Source organism: Gossypium arboreum, chromosome 4, assembly GCF_025698485.1.
Source record: "Gossypium arboreum isolate Shixiya-1 chromosome 4, ASM2569848v2, whole genome shotgun sequence".
Lineage (NCBI taxonomy): Eukaryota > Viridiplantae > Streptophyta > Magnoliopsida > Malvales > Malvaceae > Gossypium > Gossypium arboreum.
In genome coordinates this window covers 49,050,525-49,058,516 of record NC_069073.1, presented here as the reverse complement: position 1 = coordinate 49,058,516, position 7,992 = coordinate 49,050,525, and the positions used below count along the sequence as shown (strand labels likewise).

The following is a 7,992-nucleotide window of genomic DNA, read 5'->3' as shown; positions in this document are numbered from 1 at the left end:
CGGATCGACTCGCCGGATATCTCATATGGCCCAACGAACCTCGGCTCAACTTGCCCTTACGGTAGAATCGAGTATCTTTTTCCAAGGCGATACCTTGAGAAACACTTTATCACCCACCGATACTCGATATCCTTACGCTTTAGGTCCGCGTCACGACTTCGACGATCGGAGGCTATCTTCGACTTTCACGGATTACTTTCACTTTCTGCTTCAGCATCCCTAATCAAATCCACCCGAAAATCTTGCTTTCACCGAGCTCATCCAAAACAATGGTGTACGGCATTTACGAATCGCATAAGGCCTCGTAGGGTGCCATCTTAATACTTGATTGAAAGTCGTTGTTGTAAGCGAATTCAATCAACGGCAAATACCGCTCCCATAAACCACTAAACCCGAGGACGCAACATCTTAACATATCCTCAAGTATCTGAATTATCCGCCGGATTGACCATCGGTTTGGGGGTGAAAGGCGGTGCTGAAATGCAACTTGGTACCCAAAGCTTCTTGCAACTTTTTCCAAAATCGCGAGGTAAATCTCGGATCTCTATCCGACACGATGGAAATAGGCACCCGTGTAATCTCACAACCGAGAAACGCATAATTTAGCTAATTTGTCAATTGAAAAATCCGTGCGTGACGGGGACAAAGTGGGCCGACTTAGTCAATCGATCTCTGACGACCCAAACCGCATCCTTCTTACTTGTCGACAATGGCGGTCCGGATACAAAGTCCATTGTGACTCGATCCCATTTCCACTCGGTATCGTGATTGGTCAAGTAATCTCAAGGCACCGATGTTCCGCTTTCACTTGTTGACATATTAAACATCTCAAACAAAGTCGGAGATGTCTCGCTTCAACAAGTACTACGATCTCGTATTTCGAGAATGCCAACGAACATCCTTATATCATCATTCAGCCCATCCTCGAAGCGTTTACACATAATAGCTTCGGACGAAATGCATTCTCGCGTGTATCGCTAAGCCTCACAAATTTTCGTTCATAGTCGGTAAACGACATAGAACCTTGCTTAAGATCAAGAAATTCCTTCGCTTTTGGTCGATGAATCTCGATGATATACTTTTTTTTTTTTCTAACTTGGTTTGAAAGAATTCCCAAGTCACTTGCTCTCTAGGTACCACGAAGTCGAGTACTCCACCAATAGTAGGTGGAATCACGTAGCAAGGAGATGGTACACTTTAAGCACTCATCGGGTGTACAAGATAGCTCATCGAGCACCGGATAGTGTTGTCCAACCAAAATTCAGCTCGTTCGCATCATCATCATCCGTAGCTTTAAATTCAAAGGGCCCCATGTTTTCGAATCCTATCGATTGGGGCTTACTTGACCTTATTTGGTCGATTCACGGAGGTATTGTAGGTGCGGGGTTGCATTTGTCGGGAATGGAGGTTGTGGGACAACCGTGTTAGTTCGAATGTATTGATTAAACCATTCGCTCATCACACTATAAAAGGCTTGCCTAGCCTCATCATTCGGATTGTCGGCCATAGGTTGAGAGTCCATGGCCACTTGTCCCTTGTCTTGGAGCAGCGCCATACTCTCCACATCATCAGCTATTGCTCGGTTGGGATCGGGATCCATTGCTATAAACAAACTCAAAGTCAAATTGTCGAAATCACCACACTATCGATTCATCATTTAATGGCATGTATAGCTAGACCCCAAACACCTCACGGTAGTCCTAGAATCGACTAAACCGTGGCTCGATACCAATAAAATTGTAACACCCGAACCCGAGACCATCGCCGTTATCGGACACGAGGGGTTAGCAAGCCAAGTTCACTTGTTTTGCCCATCCATTGGACATTTCGGTCAATGGAAAAACTGCGTCACTGTCGCCTTTAAAATCATATCTCGAGTTTAAAAACTCGGAAACTGGTTTCAGAATTTTCCTGAATTTAGACTCATATATCCATCCATGGATTTATTTCTAGAATTTTGGTCGGGCCAATTGGTACAGTTTATTAGTTAAAGTCACCCATGTTACAGGGATCGACTGCTCGACCTTCGCGCGGTATAACTTGAATATATCTCTGTACAGGGCTTTAATGCTGGTGCCGTTTGTTTCTAATGAAACTAGACTCAAAATGGAATCTGTACATATAAGGTATGTCTCCTAATTATTTCTGGATAATTTATAGTAAATTTTTAAATATTTTTATGCCTCGGTTTTGTGGTCCCGAGACCACCTTCCGACTAGGGTCAATTTTGGGCTGTCACAGAGAAAATTTCGACGGATAATTTGGTCGAAATGGAATAACAAAGTCGCTATAGTCTGCCCATTGATTACTTCATGTATAAATTGGATGATTCTGCCATGAAGAGTTGTAAAAATTTGATTGCGGACCATTCCAATTCTGATTTCCCATGTAATAAGTTGACTCTTGATTCGATGGGCAATTTTCAAAGAAATGGCCATCTCCATAGTATTCACAAGAAATATTCTTGAACTGGTTCAATTGCTGACCTGTTAGATTACTATTGAAACCATTAACAGTTATGTTCTTAAGCATAGAATACATAAGGGATACCTAGGCTGCCAAAGAAGCAAGTGTGTCTGCTTTATGTACTTCTACTACTCATCTTTCTGAGGCTACTCAGTTGGCTGGCCATTATTGCTGGCAATTCTTTCAATAATCTCGTAAGCATCGTTATAAAACTTAGAAAGAAAGGCTCTATTTTCCGAAACATCCACCATCATTCTAGTATGAATATTGAGACCAATATAGAAAGTCTCTATTTGAACACAACAAAGAAAGCCGTGATGAGGGCAATTTCATAGTAATTCCTTGAACAGCTCTCATGCCTCAAATAAAGATTTTTCATCAAGTTGTTGAAATGAAGTGTTTTCATTTCGGATCTTGGTAGTTAAAGATCGAGGGAAATATTTCATTAAGAATCGTTCAACCAACTCTTGCCATGTAGTTATGGAACCGGACAGTAGGGAGCTCAACCACGCTCGTGCTCTATCTCTTAAGGAGTTTGGAAATAATCTCAATCTCAAGACGTCTTCAGTCACCCCGACTAGTTTAAATGAATGACTCACTTTCATGAATAGTTGAAGATGAAAATGTGGATCTTCAGTAGGAATCCCACTAAATTGACCCATACTTTGCAACATTTGGAACATGACTGGCTTCAGCTTGAATTGTTGTGCCTCAATTTCAGGTATCTTAATACTCGGATTGAGCTCGTTGAATAGAGGAATGGCATATTGTTTGAATGGCACAGTTTCTATCATCGGCGACAATAATCGGATTGTGAATATTATAAGTGAATGTTCCTCCTAGATTTTGGTTTGGAATTTTGAAATTCATACCTTCGATCCTTCTTTGGTTCACTTGTCTTCTCCTTTCTTAGAAATTCCTTTCAGTTTCAAGGTTTACGTGGAGTAAGTCAGTGGTTTGATAAATACTCATTAACACCTGAAACAAACACAAAAAATAAAAAATGAAATTAAAATTTAACAAAAAAAAGTAGACCAAAATGCATAATTAACAATTTCACAAATAATGTCTTCTAAAACAGTCCTCGGCAATGGCGCCAAAGACTTGGAACGACGGAAATGTGCAAGTGTACACAACCACAAAATGACAAGTAAATTTCGAGTTATTGTACCCATAGAGACTGTGAAAAGAATTATTTATGAATACAATTTAAAACACTTTGGTAAAAAAAAATATTTTGTTTTCAAAAAGGGTGATTAAAAATATAAGATTTTAAACTGAATAAAAATAAAAGTTCTAATGCATGATTTCAAAATATGATTTAATCAAGATTACATAATTGTGTTGGATTAATTACATTTCTTTAACTTAGAATTATTAAACTCATGTTTATGTTGTTACAAATAAATTCACGACAACTCGGTAGTTTGCTAACTTATGAACATACTCACCTACACAAATCCATTCATCTCTTAACATATCCCTATTTAATTCAATCAATTAAACAGATTCTAATAAGCAAACATGTTATTGCACATACATACTCATTCAATTGAACAAATCTCTTGCATATTCCTATGTTAATTCAAAAATTTAATTAAGTCTAATAAGCACATAAAAGACTATGTGAGGTAACAAGGTATCCTTACCTTGAAATAGTTTAATCACAATAATCTTGCATGTTATGCAAGACAAATATATCGCCAGATACAATGCTAATTTAGCCATCAGTTACCTTAGAAGAATAAACATGGACTAATTAAGTATTGTGTCAATTAATTACAATTTCAATCCGTTTAAATAATTAATTCATTAGTTCCCTCACAATTATAATGAAAGAATAACTTAGAAATGATTTTACTTAGTCAAGAATTTTACCAAGGCCTATAATAGCATAAACACAATTTTAATAATTTAAGAGCACGAAATGCAATGAACCCAACACAATTAAATTCAAGATAAGATAATTAAATTAACCAATCCAACAACATAAATATTAATAGATGTGTTCATCACAAAAACAACAAAATTTAAAGAGATAGGGAACAAGAATCAAATCTGGTGTTTTTCCGTGCCTTGACTAGGTTGCTCAGTTCTTCCTTCTTTATTGTTCTCGTTGATCAGGGCTGCTAGGAACACTCAATTCCTACTCCAAAATGGCTAAAGAAGATCCCTTTCTCAAGAGGAGAAATCGGCAAAAGAGCAAGGAACTTCGAATGGGAAAATGAGAGAAAGTGGAGAGAAGAGAGAAAAGATATGAATGAATGGGATGTGATTCAAATGATTAGCTTAAGGGGTTTTGTAGTTGAAGAATGCTACTAAAAATAGCTAAAATTATCAGCCGAAGAGCCCTCCCTTGGCCAGCCACACATGTTGTAACACCTTAAACCCGGCCTAGATGTTATGGCCGAGTCTGGCGGTGCCACATGAAAGTCTTTTTCATAAGATGAAATTTCGTTTGAAAAAGACCCATTCTATATTAACCCTCTTCAAAATCTTAGCTAGTATCTAGGTCGTCTTGTTCAGTGTTAAAACACAAGTTGTTTTAGCAAAATAGTTAATCAATTAGATCGTAGTTATTTGTTTGCTTGTGGAAGCTTTTTGAAATAGAATACGTACTTGCAGTATTTTGAAAAGCATTTATCATTTTGAAAACTCGTGTCCTACTTCTAGAAAATATGCATCATAATAAAAAAATCCCAAATTAAAAGTTAAAAATTTAAGATGCCTTATTTCTATAACAACCTAAACCCAGCCTAAACGTTATGTCCGAATTTATGATGTCACATTGGAGTGAGTTTGAAAAACAAAGTTCTATTAGAAAAGTCCATTTGAGTAAAACCTCACTTCTAATCTTTATGAGAAGCTAACTTATTTTATCCACTTGTTAGATTACAAGTTTGTCTAGCAAAGCATGCTCTATACTAAACTCTAATTACACTTTAAAACTTTTTTTTTCGTTGTGAAGCTTTTAAAACAAGTTACATAGTATGGTAGCTGAAAATCATTTACTTTTTGAAAACCCGAGTCCTACTGCTAATAGGTTTAAGTAAATTGAAATAAATCCCCAAATAAAAATAAAACTTAAAATGGCCTTATTACATAAAATTTACCCAAATAAAACTGCCTTTACTAGAAATCAAAAACTAAAACGTAAACAGTGGTGTGGTCACCTCCGAGTTCCTTGTAGCACTGACCCGCCTAAAGATTACCTGCACAGATAATCAAAAGAGTGAGTTTATTAAAACTCAGTGTGTAATCCCTATTTTTTCAGATAGAAAATCATGCAGTGTAAATAGTCTGGGCCTAGGCCCTTATCAATAGTACTATCTGTGTGGACCTCAGCCCATTACGGTAACAGTATTAGTGTGGGCCTTAGCCCAATTCAGTACAGTAATAGAGATGCAAGCAATTGTCCTACCCATCCATCCTCTACACTCCATGTGGGGATAAAATCGACCCACCCATCCTTACACTCCAAAATATTGCACCAGTTGCGGCACTAAACAATATATGCAGCAGAGCTGCAGTATAGTACACTTCCTCCAAATATTGCTAACCCACCCCTATGCAACATGTCATGTCATAATATATAAGTGTATGCAATATGTCATGCTCGATTACAGTCAAATATAGCATAGGGGTATATCAGTTATGTAATATCCCGAATGAGAGCCTAATTGGAATAGTGGTTTTGGGACCATAAATTTGAGATAGAAATAATTATTTCGTTATCATTTCAAGGTCTATGGCATGATTTCATGATTGTGTGAAAATTTCGTTTAGAAATTTTAACGATAGAGGGTCTGATTTGATATTTAGGACTAAATTGTAAAAGTTTTAAAATGTGTGTTCTAGTTCACAAAAGGTACTAAGTACTTGTGAGTAATGGGTTTTTAAAGTGGAGGTCCTTGGATAGTAATTATACCATTATACAAGTTTGGAAAAAAATACCTAAAGGAAGATAAAGCACCATAGTTTTTAATTAAGGGCATTTTGGTCATTTAGTCATTAAAATGAATTAAAAATAAAATTAAAAGCCAATTTTTGTCCATATTCAACCTCGTGGCCGAATTTCACATGAGGAAGACATAGATAGGGTTTCTCAAGCTTCCAAGCTCAATTGTAAGTCCATTTTAGCCCCGTTTTTTTAATGTCCTTTACGTTTTTGGAGTCCTGGTAACTTGATTAAGCTTATTCTAGCAATAATTTATCCTAGGGTTTATATTTGGAAAAATACCCATAGGTGAAATGTGTTTATTTTGATGTTTTATGGTAGAATATAAAGCTTGAAATTGTGTTAAACAACTTTTGCTAAGCTATTTTACGTGAAAACGAGTAAAACGACATAATCGGTAAAAATACCTAATGTTCATAAGTACATGTTAGAGTGAGAATTTGATGTTGTCATACAATGGAAAAATGATCAGCGTGTCATAAAACAATAGAAAATAGGATGAATTTTAATTTCCGAGCCTTGGGGAAAAAGTGTAAATATGTAAAAATTTAGGGGCAAAAATGTAATTTTTCCAAAGTTTGAGTCAATGACTGTTTTAATAAATGTGAGTATTAAATAAGCTAAATTTTTTATTTTAGATCAAGAGAAACAAGATTCGAGTCGTAATCGAGGGAAAAATAAAGTTTATGAGGAATAGGCTCGATTTCTACCATTTTCTACCGAGGTAAGCTCATGTGTAAATGTAGTAAAATAATTGTCATTTAAAGTAATTTAATGTTATTTATATGATATGATGATTATTATGATGAAATATTATGCTTTGTGGTTAAAATTGAGTAATATGCAAATTATGTGAGCTACTTGATAAATATGAAATGCTACCAAGTATCGATTTCGACATTCCTTGGAAGATGGCAAAGATGTTTGATTGAGGAAAATCCCATTTGAACCTTGGGAATAGATTAGGATACAAGTGACATGTCACTAGGATATTTGAGTTCCGAGCTCGTTGAGTTGAGTCCGAGTTCGTGAGATGTAACTAGGCATTCGAACTGGTTGAGTTGAGTCCAAGTTCACTTATGTATGCGAACGCTCGAGTTCGTTGAGTTGAGTCTGAGTTCACTTATGGGCAGGTTACATGGTAGCTTGGCTACATAATTTCCACAGGCTATTGAGTTTGTCTAGCTACGGGTATGGCACTTATGTGCATGCAATCCATGTATCCAAATTATATTCTGATGTGTTCAACGGGTGAATCTTAAGTGAATAACAAGAATACTTAAGACGAAGGTGACATGTCGGTAAGTGTGGTGAATGAGAAAATTTGGACAGGTATGCACTTAAACCCTCGGGTTGAGAACTTGGTATGATGAAATCGAGGTGAGATAGTAAATGCAAATGTAACATGGATGTCTTGGTGATATTTATACAAATGATGTTTTATGTTGGATTGCATGATTATGTTACTTGCTATTTACATGTGAACTTACTAAGCATTTATGCTTACTCCCTCCTTTCCATTCTTTATAATTTTGACAAGCCAGCTCAAAAATTGGGAACGGTCGGAG

At 36.5% G+C, this 7,992-nt stretch overlaps 1 non-coding gene across 1 annotated transcript; it reads left to right on the top strand.

The window, feature by feature from the left end:
• The first annotated feature begins 2,775 nt into the window (after window positions 1-2,775).
• LOC128292264 (small nucleolar RNA R71) lies at window positions 2,776-2,882 on the top strand. The gene has a single exon (XR_008282248.1). It is a non-coding gene; the product is annotated as a small nucleolar RNA R71 (small nucleolar RNA).
• The last annotated feature ends 5,110 nt before the right edge of the window (window positions 2,883-7,992 follow it).